The sequence below is a fragment of the Anomalospiza imberbis genome, chromosome 11 (genome assembly GCF_031753505.1).
Source record: "Anomalospiza imberbis isolate Cuckoo-Finch-1a 21T00152 chromosome 11, ASM3175350v1, whole genome shotgun sequence".
NCBI lineage: Eukaryota > Metazoa > Chordata > Aves > Passeriformes > Viduidae > Anomalospiza > Anomalospiza imberbis.
This window is the reverse complement of record NC_089691.1, coordinates 12,344,617-12,362,405: the sequence shown is the minus strand read 5'-3', so window position 1 is coordinate 12,362,405 and position 17,789 is coordinate 12,344,617. Positions and strand designations below refer to the sequence as shown.

The 17,789-nt window shown below is 45.8% G+C and overlaps 1 long non-coding RNA gene across 1 annotated transcript; it reads right to left on the bottom strand.

Moving 5' to 3' along the window:
* Positions 1 to 529: 529 nt before the first annotated feature.
* Positions 530 to 4,844, bottom strand: LOC137480715 (uncharacterized). The gene is made up of 3 exons (XR_011003051.1): positions 2,313 to 4,844; positions 1,096 to 1,601; positions 530 to 997 (listed from the first exon to the last, which is right to left on the bottom strand). It is a non-coding gene; the product is annotated as an uncharacterized lncRNA (long non-coding RNA).
* Positions 4,845 to 17,789: the final 12,945 nt, after the last annotated feature.

Here is a 17,789-nt window from a genome sequence, read left to right as displayed (position 1 = left end):
TCTGCTTGAAGCCTCCAAGGACCCTGGGGCTAGGAGAGCACCCAGCTGCCCCTCCAGCTGAGCAGAAGCCATTGCCTCTGACTGTCACCAAGGGCATATCCATTGGGCAAGCCAAGGCAAACTCCTCTAAGCACTGCAGGAGTGAATTGGAATAATTTCCATCACACGTCCACCAGACATCTCATGCTCCCCTGTGCCCATTTCATGAGTGCCCTTTCTGTGTGTCTTTTCTACCTTTTCAACCATGAGTTTACATCTATGTACTTTAGGACATCAGAACTCTGCTGTTTTCCTGCTCTAGCCCAGGCCACTGAAAAGCTGAATTTTTCTTCACAGGGCTAATTTCTGCACAAAGCAGCAGGGGCAAGATGCAGTCTCGAAGGATAAATGCTTTAGGACTGTTCCAATGGACATTATAGGAAGCCTCAAAGCACAGCTGGAGAGGTCCAGCTCACTGCTTTACCACCAATTCACTGCATGAATGTGGATAAATAAATCATTTCACCTCTTTCTGCCCCCATATAAAAAGAAATGATGGTGCCTTTCCTTTGTCAAGCACTGAGAAATCTTGGGATAAAACACACTCAGAGTTTTATTAATTCTTCTTTTGGGCTCTTGTTATTAAAGTGATCTGTGTGGTCATGCACCTTTGAAGTAAATATCAGCAGGAAATAGAAAAAGAGAGCTCCCCAGCATCCAGGGATCAGACAGTCCCATCGATTGCAAACACACAGCCTCATTTAAACGAGTGGGTGCCATGCACTCACAGCAGCCGGGACTGTCTGCTCCCAGCCAGTTCCAGCTAGATGTCCTGAGCAACCTCCTGGACACACATCCAATCAAACTGATGGTGCAGGGAAAAAAAATCCTTCTTTATACATTTGCAGTTCTGCCATCATCAGAAGCCAGTGGCATCGCATGACCTTCCTGCCAGCAGACGATGGCTGAGCTGTGTATTTTCCTTGAGGGTCTCATATATCGTCCTCCTGAAACGTGGCTGAGGCAGGTAACTGTTTGTTAGGCTGTGTGCTGGAGGACTGTACAAATACAGCTTCTTCTTGTCCTTGAAGAGACTATAAATAAATGGGCTCTTACCTTGACTGCAGGCTGCAGCATTAGTCAACACTCAAGCAGTTCATTTGGAAATTTGTACACAATAGAATCCAAGACACTTGAAAAAGCAGCAGAATGTACCTTTTTTTGTGTGGAACTGGATTTAGCACTTGAGCAAACTGCTGGACTAATAGGCAGAGAGACCAAAGGTTTGTATCTGTCCACAGCAACGTGGCTCAGACAGCCATAGTGCTTATGCTCCCTCCTTTGCCACCCCAGCAATGGCTCCAGAGCCTTCCAGGGGGAATGAAGAATCCCAACCAAGCCTCTGCCTTCGAAGGTGGTTATATTGCATAGTGACTATCTGTCCCTGGGTCATGGTTTTTTATGTGGCATTGCAACCTGAGAAATAACAGGACCAATTCTCCTCCCACCAGCTATTCCCTTGCTACTTGCCTAATATGAGTTTAAAAATAATTACTGTCTGTGTTGTCCAGGTCTGGATACGCAGCATACCTAAAAAGCAGATCCAAAGCAGTGCACAGGAGCTGGATGTCAAAACACAATATTTCTCTTCTGCTCATTTTTTAAAATACGTAATGGTTATAGTAATTTTTTTCTAGCTCTCATTAGCTTTATAGTTAGATGATTTAAATTATTACTCGTTACCACACTACCACTTCCATAATTTATATTGTTTATGGTCTTGCCACTTTAATTATTTAATTTTGCAAAGTATTTTGGAGACTTTTTTGTCCAGTACAACATACTGTGTCAGCCTGACTCATCTTGTACTGCTGTGATTTCTGACAGTCCCACTGCACAGGAAAGCAAAGGGCAAAACAGAAAAAGTCCTCAGCCTTGTCACCTGCATGAAACGAGCCCAGACTGATGGGTCTTGTTCCATGAGTTATCATCTCTCACCTCAGTTCCATTGGTGGGATCCTGTGCTATTATTGAGGACCAAGAGCAGGCTCTACACAAATGCCTCTGAAGGAGGAATTAAAAACCATCACACGCTTAGTGAGGCTAAATGAGTATTCAAATTGGCTGATAAAAAAGTAATGAGGAATGCCTGCAGCCCTGAGCCACCTAAAGAAAATCAACAAATGCCAGCTACAATGTAAACACTTTCCATGGTCGGAAGTGGGGATTTCAAAACAAGGCACAGAGGGCTTATGGGGATGACAGGGGAGAACAACACAGGGATTGCATCTGCTGGAAGATGTGCAATGGAAAATCATAGGAGAATTTCTCACTGAAGGCAAAGACAGAGCCAATCCACAGAGCTCCCACCTGAAACAGGGCACATAGGCAGACTCCTGCTCCATCCTCCCAAGGAGGAAAACCTCCCCTGTGTATTATGGTCTCCTTTAGAGCGGAGCAGTGGACTGACAAGCTTCTTTCTTCAGCTTTGAAGCTCAAGGAGTATCTCTCAAGGACATCTTCAGGTTTGGGTTCAGGTTCTTCCCAGCCATTCCCAGGTTGCTGGAGGGATGTTCTGCCACCACACATGGTTTCATAAAGCATGAGGTCATGCTCCCATTGCATTATAGTGCTTCCATAGCATGGTCCAGCTTGGGATGTTTAGCCCTGGGCTCACCCCCTATAAACACATGGGAATTTAGCCCACTTGAGGCTCTCCACCTTCAGATTACTATAATTGACCTCTGGTGCTTTCTACCTCCTTCCATCAACGGTGGGATCTTAAATTCCATGCCTTAAGCTGGGGTAGATAAAGTTGGTGAGATGAGTCCTGTTCCAGGGTAAACACCACAGTGCACAGAACTGGAATGGGCTACCAACCACCACGTCCCTCAGTCATCCCAGGGGGGATGAAGGAGAGGAGGAGGTGATGGTGGAGATGTGTCTCTGAGAAACATGTGAAGAGAACTATATTAAAGATTGTGAAACTCTCAGGTACCCTGGAGACCATATAAGTGTCTATGACAAGACAGTGAGAATAATTAGCTCAACAGCTGTGGGTACTGATCAGGAGCATTTTTAACAATATCCTGTCATGTTTGGGTCTATTACTACAGCCCAGTGAGGTGTGATGCCATTTTTCCTGGTGATGGCTTTCTTTCCAGGAAGCATTGAGATGAGCTTACATTTCAGTAGGTATCTTGAGGATCCTTGGCATATTTTGTCCCTCATTTAAAACTCAAAGCACCTTTTAAAAATGACAAGCCAGAGAACTTGAGTCTAACAGACCTGTGGGAATAAAGGCTGGGTCTGCAGGTCCACGGTGTTAGAGTGTAAATGAGCTCAGAAGCAGGCCAAGGAAGATTTAGAATGCATACTTAAATGGGTAACAGGATTTCCTGGCCTTCCAGGCTCAAAATATTTCCCTCAGCAGGACGGTTGTTATATCTCTTGTGTTATATATCTCTTCTGCTCAAGAATAGTGGCTTAGCAGAGCAGCCAAACTTCAAAATGTGAATGAACAAGGATGGAGAATTTGCACTAAGTGTCATCCTCAGAGTACACCGAGTCCAAGCTGGGGTGACAGCCTGTGGTGTCTTCACAAGGGGCATCTCTCACACCCTCCAGAATGACACCTTCACGTGAAGAAGGCCAGCAGAGGAGGGACAAGGAACACTGACTTCATACCACAGCTAGAAATGACAGGAGTGTGAAATAAGAAAATCCTGGAAGAGAGCCAGGGAATGTGTTTTCCAGAAGCATATAATCTGCAATTGGGCTAATTCTGATGTATTTGTGTCTCCAATTCTTTGTTTCCCTGTTGCTTGTATAACTCTTGATTGGAACATTTGACGTCGCTTTTGTGAGTTCCTAAATCCAATCCTCTCTGATGTTGTACATGAATGTGCATCTGATGGATGTTTTCCAGCACCTTTTTGTTGCCTCAATTAAGGGATAATGAACAAGAATTGTTCCTATTTGTAAAACATCTCCTGCTATTTCCTGTTTCCCAATTGGTTGGACAATATGTCTTAATTAAACACAAAGCCTTGCCACTTTCAGGGGAGAGGGACCGGAACTGGGAAGAGAGGAAGAAAAGGAGGAGAAAGGGAGAGGTAGGAGCCATTTGTACTTCCAGTGACTTGCTTGCAGAGGCCTTTTTGATTTGTTGCACTAATGCTCACACCTTGCAGTTTTCTCTGAGTCTGCTACTGAGGGAATGGGTAAGGACATCAGAGCAATCTCCGCTCAAATCCATAACTTTATAGAATACCAAAATCAATGCCTCAGGGAATAAGAAATGAGATGTAGACACTTTCATTTTTAGTTTTCAGACAGAATCTAGTTCATCTCCCAAGGTGCAAAGAGAAATAGCCATCACCTGCTAGGTCCTATGTAACATAAGCTTATAGATTAAAATAAAATAAAATAAAATAAAATAAAATAAAATAAAATAAAATAAAGCCAGAAGACATTCCACTGTATCTGCATCAACAGAGATCACAGGAAAGATGAGGTCATTAATTTTTAGCAAGCTCGTCAGTGTGGGTTGATATCTACCAGGGTGGAGGGTGAAGGTCCCTTTGCACTGCCTCTGCTGCTGTGTGAATGGAGAGCAGGCATGTCCTGCCATCTTTCACCAACACACCGTACATTTGATTATATGATTCTAAATCACATCCCTCCAGATGTGAGCACAAGCATGTAAAGTGCAATTTCATGTTGCAGTCCAATTAAAGGTATTACAGAGTGTCATCTATTCTGCCCATGAAAAAGCAGCTTTAGCCTGATCTTTGGCCTGTAAGATCTCTGACTCCTGATTAAACGTCTGTTTTGCCGTCTTTGGATAAAGCCCAGAATGGGTGATGGTGTCAGCCCTAGGTCTGTTAGATCAGCTGCTCCTCTGCCTCTACTTCCCTTTCCAGCGAGCGAAGGGTGCGACATTTGTGGGGAGGATCGGATTATGCGCTCCGATGCTGTCGCTGACTAATCGAATTCCATCCGCCCTTCCTACGCCGTCTCTGCCAAACGTCCCCATCCGCAGAGGACGAGGGGCAACCGCAGCAAACGCTCGCCCCACGCAGGGAGCTTGGCCCCTGGTTTAAGTGGAGCCATATGTTTAATGCATAACACACAACACTGGCAAAGGAGGGAGGCGATAGAAGTCTTTGGAGCCTGTGTTGCACATGCAAATATCGGCTGTGAAAGGCAAGTCTGTCTCCTTTGACACTGCTTGTAATCCTGATGTCATCCTCTTCACTCCCTCTCGCGCACACAGTGTTTATTTTGTCACGGTGCATCTGAACGCAAGACTAAAACCCTGTGGGGCAGCAGAATTTTGCACATTTTCTGAAGCCAAGTTTTCATCCCCACAGAATACGTACATTTAAATATAGAAAAGAAGAGGCATGATAGAGGGATGAGGGAATTGCATCGGGTGTTTGTCATTGTAATGTAACTCTGTAGTGGCATCTGTGAGCCTAGAGTAGCTCCAGCTGAAATAACTGGACAACCCTTTCTCTCTGCTGGGATATCCCAAGCAAACCCATACCCTGAACTCTGCTTTTTCTTTATATTTGCTCCAAGAAATCTGGAAGCAAATATTGGATCTGTGCAGCAAAACCACTTCATTTGCTCTAGAGTATCTAACCCATCTGTAACTGAAAATGAGGAGATATTGATAGATGTTACACTCCATGACTTTGTGTGGACAAAAGAAGGGGCTTTAACCTATTTGAATCCTGGCATCATCTCCTGGTTCACAAAATCAAGAGCAGCAGCATAAGTATCTCCCATTGCTCTGCCTCAAAGTCCCAATCTGAAAGCACCTTGCCAGATAAGCAAGAAGAGCTGAATCTCCACGGTCCCCTCAAACCCGAGCTTCTCTGAAGCTGGCAGTGAAAGGACAAGCTACTTTGTTCTCTGTGTTGATACCATGTAAAATGTGCTTAGGTGCTCTAGAGATGGAGGCTCCTGTAACAAAGAGATAAGCTGGAGGTGGTGGCGGCTCTGGTGATAGGGACAGGGATGTTGGAGTGCTGGACACAATGCTGAGGCCTTCAGGAAGACATCAAATGGGCTGATAAGAATACTCCCCATCCAGGCAGAGCAGAGACCCAGTGGCCAGACCTTTATCTTTCCCCCCACATGGGCTCCTTCCTCTCCTTTGTGATAAAAAGCCTTATGCTTAGACCAAGGGAAATGAAAAGCACCAAATATCCCTGGGGCTCTTCTTCCTCAGGAGGGAACTGTGCCAGCTTGGCACTCTTTTCTCTTATTCCTTCCTTTCCTTCTCAACCTTTCATCTTTTCCTGACTCTTACAGTCCCATTCCTGTCCCTCCTGCCTGTGCCTTGCCCCAAGAGCTGGCAAAGCCGTGGACATCCCAGTGGGAGAATTGCTGCTCTGTGCAGAGGAGATACCATAAGGTTTATTCTTTTTTCCACTACAACTTAAAAAAAAAAAAATTCTGCAAGCCACTCAATAATTAATGCTTATGAGCACTGATTCAGCATGTCAGGAAGAGAATTTTGCACTCTTATTGTAGACTTTTGTAATTGAATCTTATGCTGTTATATTAGTGTGGCCCCAGGTGAGTATGCAATAGCTGAGGGGGAAAAAAGGTAAGATAAAGGAATTACAATAGAGCCAAGCTAATGTGAGAACAAGGCAATGTCTTCTGTGCCTCAAGGTGTTAAGTTAATCTCTGATAAGTTATTAACTTATTAATGGGCTGAGAAAGGATGAACTACTTTTCATCCCAAGTCCCAAGTGCTCCTTGTTTCCTTTCACATGCTTCTCCTTGTCAACTAATTCTCCTTTGGCACTGCTCCCCCATTGCACTGCCTCCCTCCCTCCACGTATCCTGTTTCAGCCTAAATGAAATCCGCCCAGAGAGCTGCTCTGTGCAGTGATCACATCGTGCTCAACACCGGGGATGTGGGGACTTCAGGAGAGATTCAGGGACAGAAATCCGAAAGAATGAAAGTTAAAGAAGTCATTACAGAAGTTTCTAATTAATCTCTCCTCATGTTGTTGACTAATCACTCATGTGGAAAAACAAAGAGGGGAAAGGGGTCTTCAGATAAAAAAAACAGACTTGGAGTTATGCACCTCCATCCCAGTTCTCAGTCCAGCAATGGTTTCACAAGTGAGTCTTTCTCCACTCATGACCCAGTGTTTGATGCATCACCTGAAGCCATGGTCTTTGATTCCAGTTCCTCCAAATCCAGATCAGAAATTTCAAACTGATGAAATGGGTTGAAATTCTGAAAAGCTTTTGTTGAGGGAAGAGGGACAGGTCCAGTCTCATTCTTGTGGGATGTGATTTCTCCTCATAGCTGGATTCCCTTTGCCACTGAACTGTCTCAGTAATCCTTCCTTTTGAAGCCACTGCTGTGCTTAAGGGAGGCTTTTCCCTCACTTTTCCCACTGCAAGTCTCAGAGCACAGATTGGAAACCACAGCTTACACCCTCCTCCAGGTCTCTCCTGCCAAGGAGGGGCATCTCCCAATGGTGCAATGAGGATGTATTAAGCTGGTGATCACAAAGCTCTCCTTTAAGTGTGGTTCAACAAGGGATGGGTGCAGAGTTTCTGCCCAGAGCTGCTCCTTTCATCTGGCCAAAAATGAAAAGGGAAATGGCTTAAGCATGCTGGATTGAGTTGCTATTCCCTTGGCCCAGAGAAGCAGAGTTAGAGAGGGTCAGCACATCAACACAACAGATTTCTGACTTCTGCACTAGACCAGAGACCTCCCTGCCACACCCCACCAATGCATGACACTGTTTCTCCAGTGTTAAAAACAAACTGTGCTTTCAAGCTTCCCTTCCAAGCTCAGACACCAGTGCTGAGATTGCAGGAAGCAGAAAAAGGATACTGTTCATTATAATCTGCAGAAGATGATGAACCTGATAATTCTTCCACATGAAAAATCAATGACCTTTTAGCTGGAGAAAGGCACAGGCCATCACATGCCTTAGCACAAAGCAGGGAGGGAATAAAAACTAGCCAGCAGCCAACTTTGGAAAAGCACACAAGGGGTCTTCTTCAAATTAGCCGAGGCTTCAGCCCAAGTCTTTCTGTTTGCTCAGAGACAGGTTGGCATCTCTGTCTCTGCTGCTGCTGCTGCTCCTGCACGGGGTAGAGAGCTCATCAGAGCATGAAAGAGATCGTGATAAAGATACACTGACTGCCAGCCTCCTTCCATTGGAAGCAGGCTCAACTTCATACTCGAGTGACATCTCAAACACCAGCACCAGAGAGGGGGAGGGAGGGAGCTGCGCTTTCTTTGCCCTTTCTGGTTTTGATATTATGATTATTATTTGCAATTATTCATTGCTAGGGCAGCTTCTCAGGTATATAAACAGAGGCAAAAGAAGTCCCCTTTCCCCTCCCTGCTTCAGTGCATGCTGCTCTTTCATGCTGCACCCAAGCTGATTGAATTGTTTGATAGATAAAAGCCTTAGTTGAAGATTCCCCTGCATCCCCACTTTGTGAGCTATTCCCATGCCAGTTCTGCTTTCCAGCAATATCAGCTGTGCATATAAATTTTCAGACTCATCTGGATGAATTCTCTTCTGCCAGCCAGCTGTTTGAAAGCATTCCCTGACACCACATGCCATTTGCTCTGTGGAGGTTGGCTGGCACTGGGATGTTGCTGTTCTGCCAGGATGTGATGCACTTCTCACCATGACGGGGAAGGGGAAAAAACTCCTTCCATCTCCAGGGCTTGCCCACGGTGAGTGGGTTAGTCCATATGAAGGCTTTTCTAAGCTTTGGCAGCTGAGAGCAGCTTCAAAATGGTTTTCTGTCAGCTGAAGTTCATAATTCATGCCAGGTCCATGGCAGGATACCACAGGAACCATCACCAAAACACTTTCTTGTGTCATAGAACCAGTTATACTCAGGAAAGTAAGATGCCTTGCAAACATCCAGCCAGCAAAACACAATGACCTACAGGTAACCAGGTTAAATCTACACTGTCCCAAGTGCCTCATGAAATCATTGGTGTGTTGTTCTCCCTCTGTAAATAGGGGGAAATAATAGCATTGTACCTCACAAAGGCACTGTCAGGATGAATACCCCAGTGACTAAGATTCTCACATCCTCCAGCATCAAAGGCCACCAAACACTTAAGAGAAACAGCTTTGCTTCAACAAAGCAGTATAAACATAGCCAGGGATGGAAAAAAGGATCTTCATATCCCAAAGAGTAACTTTGGGGAAGGACAAAGGAGGCATTGCACATCCTTACCAACCCAACTAATCCAAATTGTAGTTCCCATTCATGTTTATGAAGTGTCAAGATCTGTAAGTATTTTCACTAAGACCTAACACTTGGTCAAATATTGAAGAATCAAAAAGAATTTGTGAAAAACCTTGTGTTTATGACCATAGCATAAATACAAGGAAGCAATCCCAGACCACAGCCAATACCTCATTGTCAGGAGATAATCATCCAAGCAGATTCCCAAGTGGTGAATTCGAGTGACAAATGGGGAGCAGACCTCCTCACAGACATGGGAATGCAGGCATTCTGTGTGTTTTTCTGCATGAAACCATAAATCATCCACAGCATTAAAATGGCTGGAGAACAGATAAAGGGTCTCTGTGTAACTGAGCAGGAATCGGAGGCCTCCTTTGAATGCAGGAGTTGGCATCAAGCAGTTCACACTCAGTTGGGGCACATGATCACACTGACTCCTTGTGTGAAGAGTTATTGTTTGAAGAATACCAACCACAGCACTGGTTTACCATCTTCCTCAGCCCTGAGGGTGTTCACAGTCCCCCAGCCAAAGAAAGCAATGGGACCCAAAGGACACCAGCAATGAATCCAGCACAAGCTTACGTGCTGATCACACAGCACAAACTTACAAGCAAACCTGATCACACAGCTTTCAGCTGGAAGCTTGATCATGTCTGGCTGGTTCCTCTGAGCAGATCAGCTCCCAAAGGTTCTAAGCTGGTATGATGAATGGAGCCCAGCACATGGGAACAGTTCAAATACAGGTTTGATTTTCCCTTGGTTATCAATAGCTGTTGCTAGGCAGGAGAAATATCACTCTTCTTCCTCCATGCCCTACCTGCCTTTAGTCTAGCACAAAACAGAGAGGATGACTAATATGTAACTCCCCCAAGGGAGAAGTGAAGGTCACTGCACTTGCACTGTTTTCCATGTCCCTTAACCTGCACTTACAACACCTTTTGTGTCCCCAAAATTATTGCCCTCTGATGCAGCATTATCCCATGTTGACTTGTTGTCATATTCATGGCAGCATTACATTCCCTGGGGAAAAAGGGCTCCTGGCAGTCCCGCTTTGAGAGACCCTTTATTATATTGATGCCAACAGAGATTGCCTCTTTGATAAATGAGCATGTACCTATGAATAAATACAGGAGTACATTTTATATGTATTGTATATCTGCAGTGACAAGGGTAGAGGTTTGTGCAGGCGTGTGCTTTAAATATGTATGGAGGACACAAGGCAGCAGGAACTGGCAACTGTGGGCTGCTGCCTGTATATTCCAATGCCAAACAGAGATCATCCCTGACTGTCATCGAGACAAGATGTTTCCATTGCATCCTTCACTTGAGGCAATTGGAAGATACTCACTCTGCACGCTGAGTGGGTAGAATACTCTCTGGATGCAACAGGACCTCTCTGTGAACTGGAAAACTCAGCAATGCTGGCCTGTCTTTGGTCTCTCCTGAAGCAAGGAAGTGAAGGAAGCTGGAGCTACACATGTATTCCCAGACTGACACAACAAAGCAATCGCACGTGAAAATTATTGTACTCCTGGGAGGCCTTCCTGGAGGTGCTGAGTGGGTGTGGGATTGTACTGCAATGCTTTGGTGCACAGTAACAACTGGGAGGAAACTGATCCAAAATGGTTCAAGGCGCAGTGCCAAGCTTCAGAGGCCATTTTGGTTTTCCAAGCTTCCCAAAGAATGGTACCACTTCTCCCACAGCGCCCACCCCAGGCAGAAGTGTGCTGCCCTGGGTGCAGAGCAGTGTGGGGAGTGACCACCATGCAGAAATGATCCCCAGCAAGAAGCCACTGCAGGGGTAGAGAACATCATTTCACTCAAAGGGTAAAGCTTCCCCCAGAGTGCTCAACTGAGAGGTGCCAGGGAGCTGACCCAAACCAGATTTCATCCTCCCAGCCAGGTCTGTAAGAGGGGAATTGAGAGGGAAGACAGAAAACACCTTAGCCGTTCTCATCCCTCCCCAAAACCAGCCCACAGTCCCTGGAGGAGGGAATAGCAGCCTGCCCCTTACCAGTCACCTCCCTGCCTGACACCTTGCCTCTTTCCAGGGAGCGAAGGAAACGCATTTCCCAGTTCCTGCTGACCCTGCCTGAACAGCTCCTTGTTATATTCTCTGGAAAGTTAAGAAGTTGCCTTTGAATACCACAACGTCAAGGTGATGGTTACCAAGGGAACTGAAAGGAACTGGCCATGAGAAGGTCAGACTTTTCTGGGTATTTTTTTGTGCTTTATCTTGGCTGAATGCTTTTCCAGACAAATCAGATGGGTGTCTTTCTATCCTGGAGAAATAAAGCCATTATATACTTGAAAAAGGACTGATAAAAGCCAAAAGGGGTGGCTAAGATTTCCCACAACTGCACACCATGTTCTGGGGGAGTTACCCTCAAAATCACCTATGGTGGGAAAACCCTGTAGCACCACAAGCAATTGTGATTTCAATCAAGGGACGTAACTAGGAGAGCCCTGCGGTGAGGAGTTTAAAACCAGATTTGCTTGGAGGCCACAGTAGAGATACAGAGTAAAAATATCTCCAGAGCATAAAATAGAAAACTGAACCAGCAACTTGCCTGAAGTAAATCAATACAGCCCTTGGAGCATTTGCATTTCCATGGAGCTATGGCATTTTCACCAAGAGGAAATTCAGCTCTCCAGGAAAAGACAGTGAAGCTGAGGTCTAAACATAAGATCCCACACACCAGATCATCATCCAACCACACAGTGACAGAGATGTGGAATGATTTCTGCTATAATAAGAATCTCCAGCTGTGAAATTAAAATTAGTTAGCTAAACAAAAACAGAGCCTGATGCTGGCCTTCATAAGCCAGTTGCTCAGCATGGCTCCTCTGGCTACAGAGGACTGGGCTTCTGCTCTTTTAGAAGGTTGGTTATCCAATGAGCAGGTTCATTTTTCATGCTGCACATGGCAACTATTGTGCTACAGCTGACAGTCACACCTTTGATTTGCGGTGCTGCTGGTACCCCCAAGAGCTGCCTGAATTAAATGAGATACAGGAACCAAGGAATGGCCATTTTAAGCTCTTGGTGTGTGTTGAATACCAGCTGCTGCCAGTTTTTCTCCTCTAAGAGCCCTGCCAAGCATCCTTACCTTCTGCTCTTCAGTTTGGATCTCTACCAAAGTCCTTCACTAAGAAAAACACTCTTGCTAATGAAAACCTATAACTTTGCTGGCCCCAGTTGTGAGTACTGCTAATGACAGGGGGGTCTCAGGAGACCCCATTTTTGTACAGCACAGCCACTTGACATTAGTCAATATTAGTTGCCCTTCCAATCCCTGATAGGGTCAGACAAACAAGCTTTCTCTACTGTAAACAAAGAGCTGGCTCTACTAAACAACTAAATGTCAAGGCAGGTCAGCCAAGGTGTAATCAGCTCTCATGGCATGGCTGTGAGCTGCAAGGCTTTGTACAGGTGGCCAAGCAGACTACTGCTGGGAAAGAAACTCTTCCCCAGCTCAAAAAGGAAATCAAAACTCTTACCTCCAGCTTGGCCTTCACAACAGAAAGCCCAGCAAATCAGGCTGATCAGTCAATGATACATGGTTTTGAAAGGCTTTGATTTTGCAGACAAATATGTGTTCCCAGCACCAAGGTGCTTGTGGTTTGTGCTGAAACAGGTGTTTTAGTGCTGAATTTCCTGGACTGAGGGCTTTTCTCTACTCTTTCTCAAAGAAAATATCAGTGCAAGTAGCCTTCACGATCTGTTCATGTGCAGCCTTCATGTTTTGTGTGTGTGGCAGGGGAATTGAGCAGTGGGAGTTGCCAGTGCAAGTGGCCCTGAGCACAGCCCTCACCAGCACACATTCATCAGGCCTGGGATGGGCACACTTCCAGATGATTTATTGATATTTACTAATTAAATGCCAGTGGATCATTTAGTCCTGGTGAGTAGATGTTCAATAACAGCAGAGAGGAGCCCTCTCCTGCCAGCCCATCCTGGCTCCTCCATCATTTAATACTAAACATGGAGCCGTCTCCCCAACACCTGGGCTTGCTGTGGGAGCTGTTTCACACACAGCTCAGCTCCCCCAGTCCTTGCTGCCCTTCCCACCCATCCACCATGCCTTGCTGATGTCAGAGGCCTCTTGGGATTCACAGCATCAGGACCCAGCAAAAAGATTCATTCAAGGTATCTCCTAAATGGAACACACAAAGCTCTGTTCCCCTCCCATCACCCTGTGGAGATAACAACGTCTGCACTGCTGGTGTCCATGTCTGTTCTTTCGATGTCAGCTTTTGCACAGCTCTTTAGCCTTGTCCATCTGACTTAAAACTGCCCTTTCTTAGCAAGCAAGGACCCTGCCCAGCATATAACAAAGTGCATCGGTGACCTTGAAATAATAATTTGCTGTCCTGACACAGGCAGCTGGATCACAGAGGACCTTGTCCACTTAAAAACCACCACCGTGCTTCTGGGACTCTGCGTCCAGCAGAACCTGAGATGACTGAAACAGGAAGAGTTTTTGAAAACCAATTTGCTCTCCACTCTACCTCTTTGTTTGCATTTTCCATTTCTCTCAGCGTGGGGGATAAGGCTCAGTACTAGGCTCATGTTTATCAGTGCTTGGCTCTTAGATTGTCACTTTACAGCCCTGTCTGCAGGCCCTGCAGGTGGCACTTGCTTTCCCCTAAAGAAATAGCACCCCCACAATTTTTCTTCCAACTTCTGTCCAAAAAATAAGTAATACAAGGATGTTTCTGATGGTGTCAGGATTTATAATAGTTCATTCATTTCAACCCTAAATTTGGGACTGAATTTGAGCTGGCAGTAGCTCTTTAATATACAGGACCTGTCTTATTACATCTCCGTCTAATGCATATTTGGGAGCTTTCCCTGAAAGCTCTTGTATAAAGGGGTATTATGACATCAGGAAGTCTAAAAGTACCTGAACTGCAGATGTGATAAATTCAGCAGGATGATACGTGCCTGGAATTAGTAGTTACCTTTTTCCATTGGCAAATGGCCGCTCCATCCCCTGGGATAGCTGTAGAGAACAGCCAGTTTGATGAGCCTAACCAGCCATTGGATGTCACTTTGGCTCCACACTAATTCAAGGGAAACAGCATTTATCTGGCAGCCAGGCAGCCAGCTCTTCGGCAGCTGAGAGTTTAATTATCAAAGGTTCAGGCGAATCTTGCTCTTGCTATCTCCAACCAGCTGCTGCAGAAAAAGAGACCTTCTGGCCCCATCCAGAAGTTTGTGAATCTCTTGCAAGTTCCCTTTTGCTGCTAAAATGAGTCCCAGCCCATTTGCCCTTTCCTGTGAAAGCTCTGGGCTTGATGCCACTAGAAAAAGGAGAGAGTGAAAATAATACAGTGGGGAAGGGCTCTGGGTGGATGGGGCTGAGCAAGCAGCAGTCAGGAACAGGAGCACTGGGCAGGCTCCAGCTGGTGCTTTGATCCAGCCGTGGAGGCTTGCACTGATAGATGGATGTGGGCACAGCTTCCTCAAACTGCAGGATGTTGTTCTTTCACAGCTTCACTCTGCAGGGGCGGAGCAGAGCCACTGTCTGGCCCCGTTCAGGCCAGGCAAGCTGGTGTTCCTCCTTCCTTTGTGTTCCTGCTGGTGGACCTCAGACTGAGCGGTCTCAAAGCAAAACACAAGAGCTACATCTGCCCCCTGCCCCATCCTACTCTTCAGCAATCCAGTGGGAAGGGTGGAGATTGGAGGGAGCAAAGCAAGCTGAAGGCAAAACAAGAAGAGAACAGCCTCTGCAAAGGCAGGTACTCTTTACTCAGTGTTTCTGCAGGAGTAGACCAGAAAATGCAGCAGGAAAATTAGTGGGGGGAAAGGTGACACCTAATGAAGCCACTTTTCACTCCAAGAAAACAAGAGGCCTGTGAGTGAGGAATGTGGAGGAGGTGGTGGGTGCACAGGAGCTGTCCTGCTCCACTCTTCACTCACTCTGCCCCAGTACCTCAGACACTTGACTTGATTCCCCCACATCTGCATCCAGGGATCCCTGTATTTCTTTCTCAGCCTTGCTATCAATCACAGCCAGTCCAAAACCAAAGATTGTTGGTGCTCTCCCAGGTTCTGCTCAATATCCAGCTCTAAGTGGGACACTCAAAACCTGAATAAGGTGCCATTTCCTATAGATCCTTTGCACTTTTGTGTCAGGGATGTCCCTGCCCTTCCAGCCCTGCAGTGGCTGGTTATTAATGTGGCCACTTAAATGCTTATCAGGGAAGTTGGTAACTAATCTGCAAGTGATGCACCTGCTTTTCGTTATTCTCAGGCTCTCTGCAGACACAATCAGACACAATTGGCCATTCTCAAGGCACATTTATCTTTTCAATATGAAGGTAAGAGACTCAATTATCTTGTTCAAAAGCTAAGATTCTGGCGAGCAAATTAGTTATCCTCCCCATTCTTCTTCAAAATGCCATCAGGAGCCATCATAAGCAAATACTATCAATCACTATCTGTTTTGCCCAGTCTGCCTGAGCTATCAGTAGGGATCCACATAGGGAAATACACTGTCTCCACTCCTCTTTTAAGAAAAGTCTCTCCAAAGCTTGGGCATGACTTTTGTAGTTGTGACTCCAATAGAATAGCTAGACATAATAGAACAAGAGAGCTCAGGGCATGTGTGAACCTGAAGGAGATGGAAGGAGCCGAAACCCACAAATACCTATTTTACTCTTTGGAAACATGGTGCTCTCCCTGCCTCTTTCCTACCAACTCAAATAAACTTGGAAGCCACCCAGCCAGCTGCTTCAGATGAAAGAGAAACATGCCCTGGTAGCAAGTTCCTGCTAGAAATTTAATCTTGGGCTCCTCCTTGTAGTCCAGGAGCACTGTCATTAAGGGCAGGTTGTCTTGGGTGTCTCATTTTTCCATCCTGTATGAAAAAAATAAGTGTTTATTTAACACAACTTCTCCAGGGTTTCCTCAGCTTCCTGGTCTCCAGACCTGTCAGTTTACTTACAGCACTGATAACTACAAACTGATTAGTCCAGTCCCCCTACCCTTCTCCCCCATGGTTATCACTTTTATTAACAGCAAGGGAGTGATAATGGGGAAAGATGATCAAAGCTGCTGGTATTAATGCAGAGGATTAGCAGTATTTATATTCCTGATCAGTGCAGTCTCAGTGTGAACAGGGAGCTGCCACAAATCAGCCTTTTCTGACTAAGAGTTGCTGCAGTGCCACTGTCTAAATAGCTGCTGGCTAATGAGTCCTTTGCAGCTGGCTGGGGGAAGAGCTCTCTCACTTGGCTACTGCCCCTGTAATATATAATGTGCCCAGGCTGGCACCCACGCTGGGGTGAGGGTCCCAGTCCTCAGGTTTCAAAATGTTCCTGAGGTCTTGGGGAAAAGGTCCCCAAGTGTTGGGATCAATCCAAGTAAAGCTGAGCTAACAACTGAACTGGTGTGGCCACTTCATGGTGGGATTGCATCATTATCACAGCAAGGGAAAACACAACTTCCAGGCCAGTCTGGGAGTTGTGGGAAGTTCAGTGAGCACCATGCTGGGGGAGGGAGGGGAGCCAAAAAACTCTGTGCCAGGTTTTACAGAGAGGGAAGAGACTGAAATCCTCTGCAACCATCCAAGCATAAGAGATGTGTATATAGATTCCAGTGAGATTCCTGCAGCCACTCAGGTGCAGGCAGGGATGTAGGGACAGGCAGGGTACCAGCCACCACCAGCAAACCAAGGTGGAGAGGCTTCACCTGGCAAGGGCTGGAGACCAATGTGATGAGCAAAGAGCAAAGAGAGGATGCTGACATCAGGGACACAGGAGATGCAGAATTTCACTTCACATAGAAGAATGAGGACCCAAGGAAATTTTCCACTTCTCTTCTGCATCCCCTGAGGACACTTTCAGGGGCTCCATGACCCTCATCCTCAGAATGCCCACAGAAAGGCCCCATAGCAGCACCCCCTTCCAACCACAGAACAATATATAATTGTTCAAAGATAAACTGAGGAACAAAGACATCTCCTTTCCAAACCACTCAGTCTGTGTAAGGTGATCAATATCTTCAAAACTTCAATATGGAGCCAAAGACACTCATCCAAAGCCAGGGCATTCTTATAAATAAATCTTCACAAAAGGCAGGAGAACAGATGTCTTGTCCACCAGTTTCAGGCAGATTTTGCTGTTAGCCCATCAAGAAAAGAGAAACCTGGGTTTGATGTCCAAGTTTGAACGCTGCAATTTGGGCCATAAGGTGCTTCCTCAGGAGAATTAGCTGGAGATGGAATGGGAGCTCTTAATTATTGCTAGTAAGAAACAAGGATCTTGAAAATACCATTTGTTTGCATATCATTTAGGCTCATTAGTACCTTCATGGCCAGCTAGAGTTATCTTTGACTATCTACACAACTATTTCTTGTCCCCCAGCCTCATCCTGTTGTTCACCACTTTCCATCTCTCCTCCATGCAGTGCAATAATATCGAAGAGGATTTATTTATATAATCATAATTGGTTGCTGTGGAGACAATCATTATGTCACAAGTGTAGGCCAGGGAGCTCTGGCTGCAGGATGAATTGCAAAGGGGCCATGGAGGTGAGC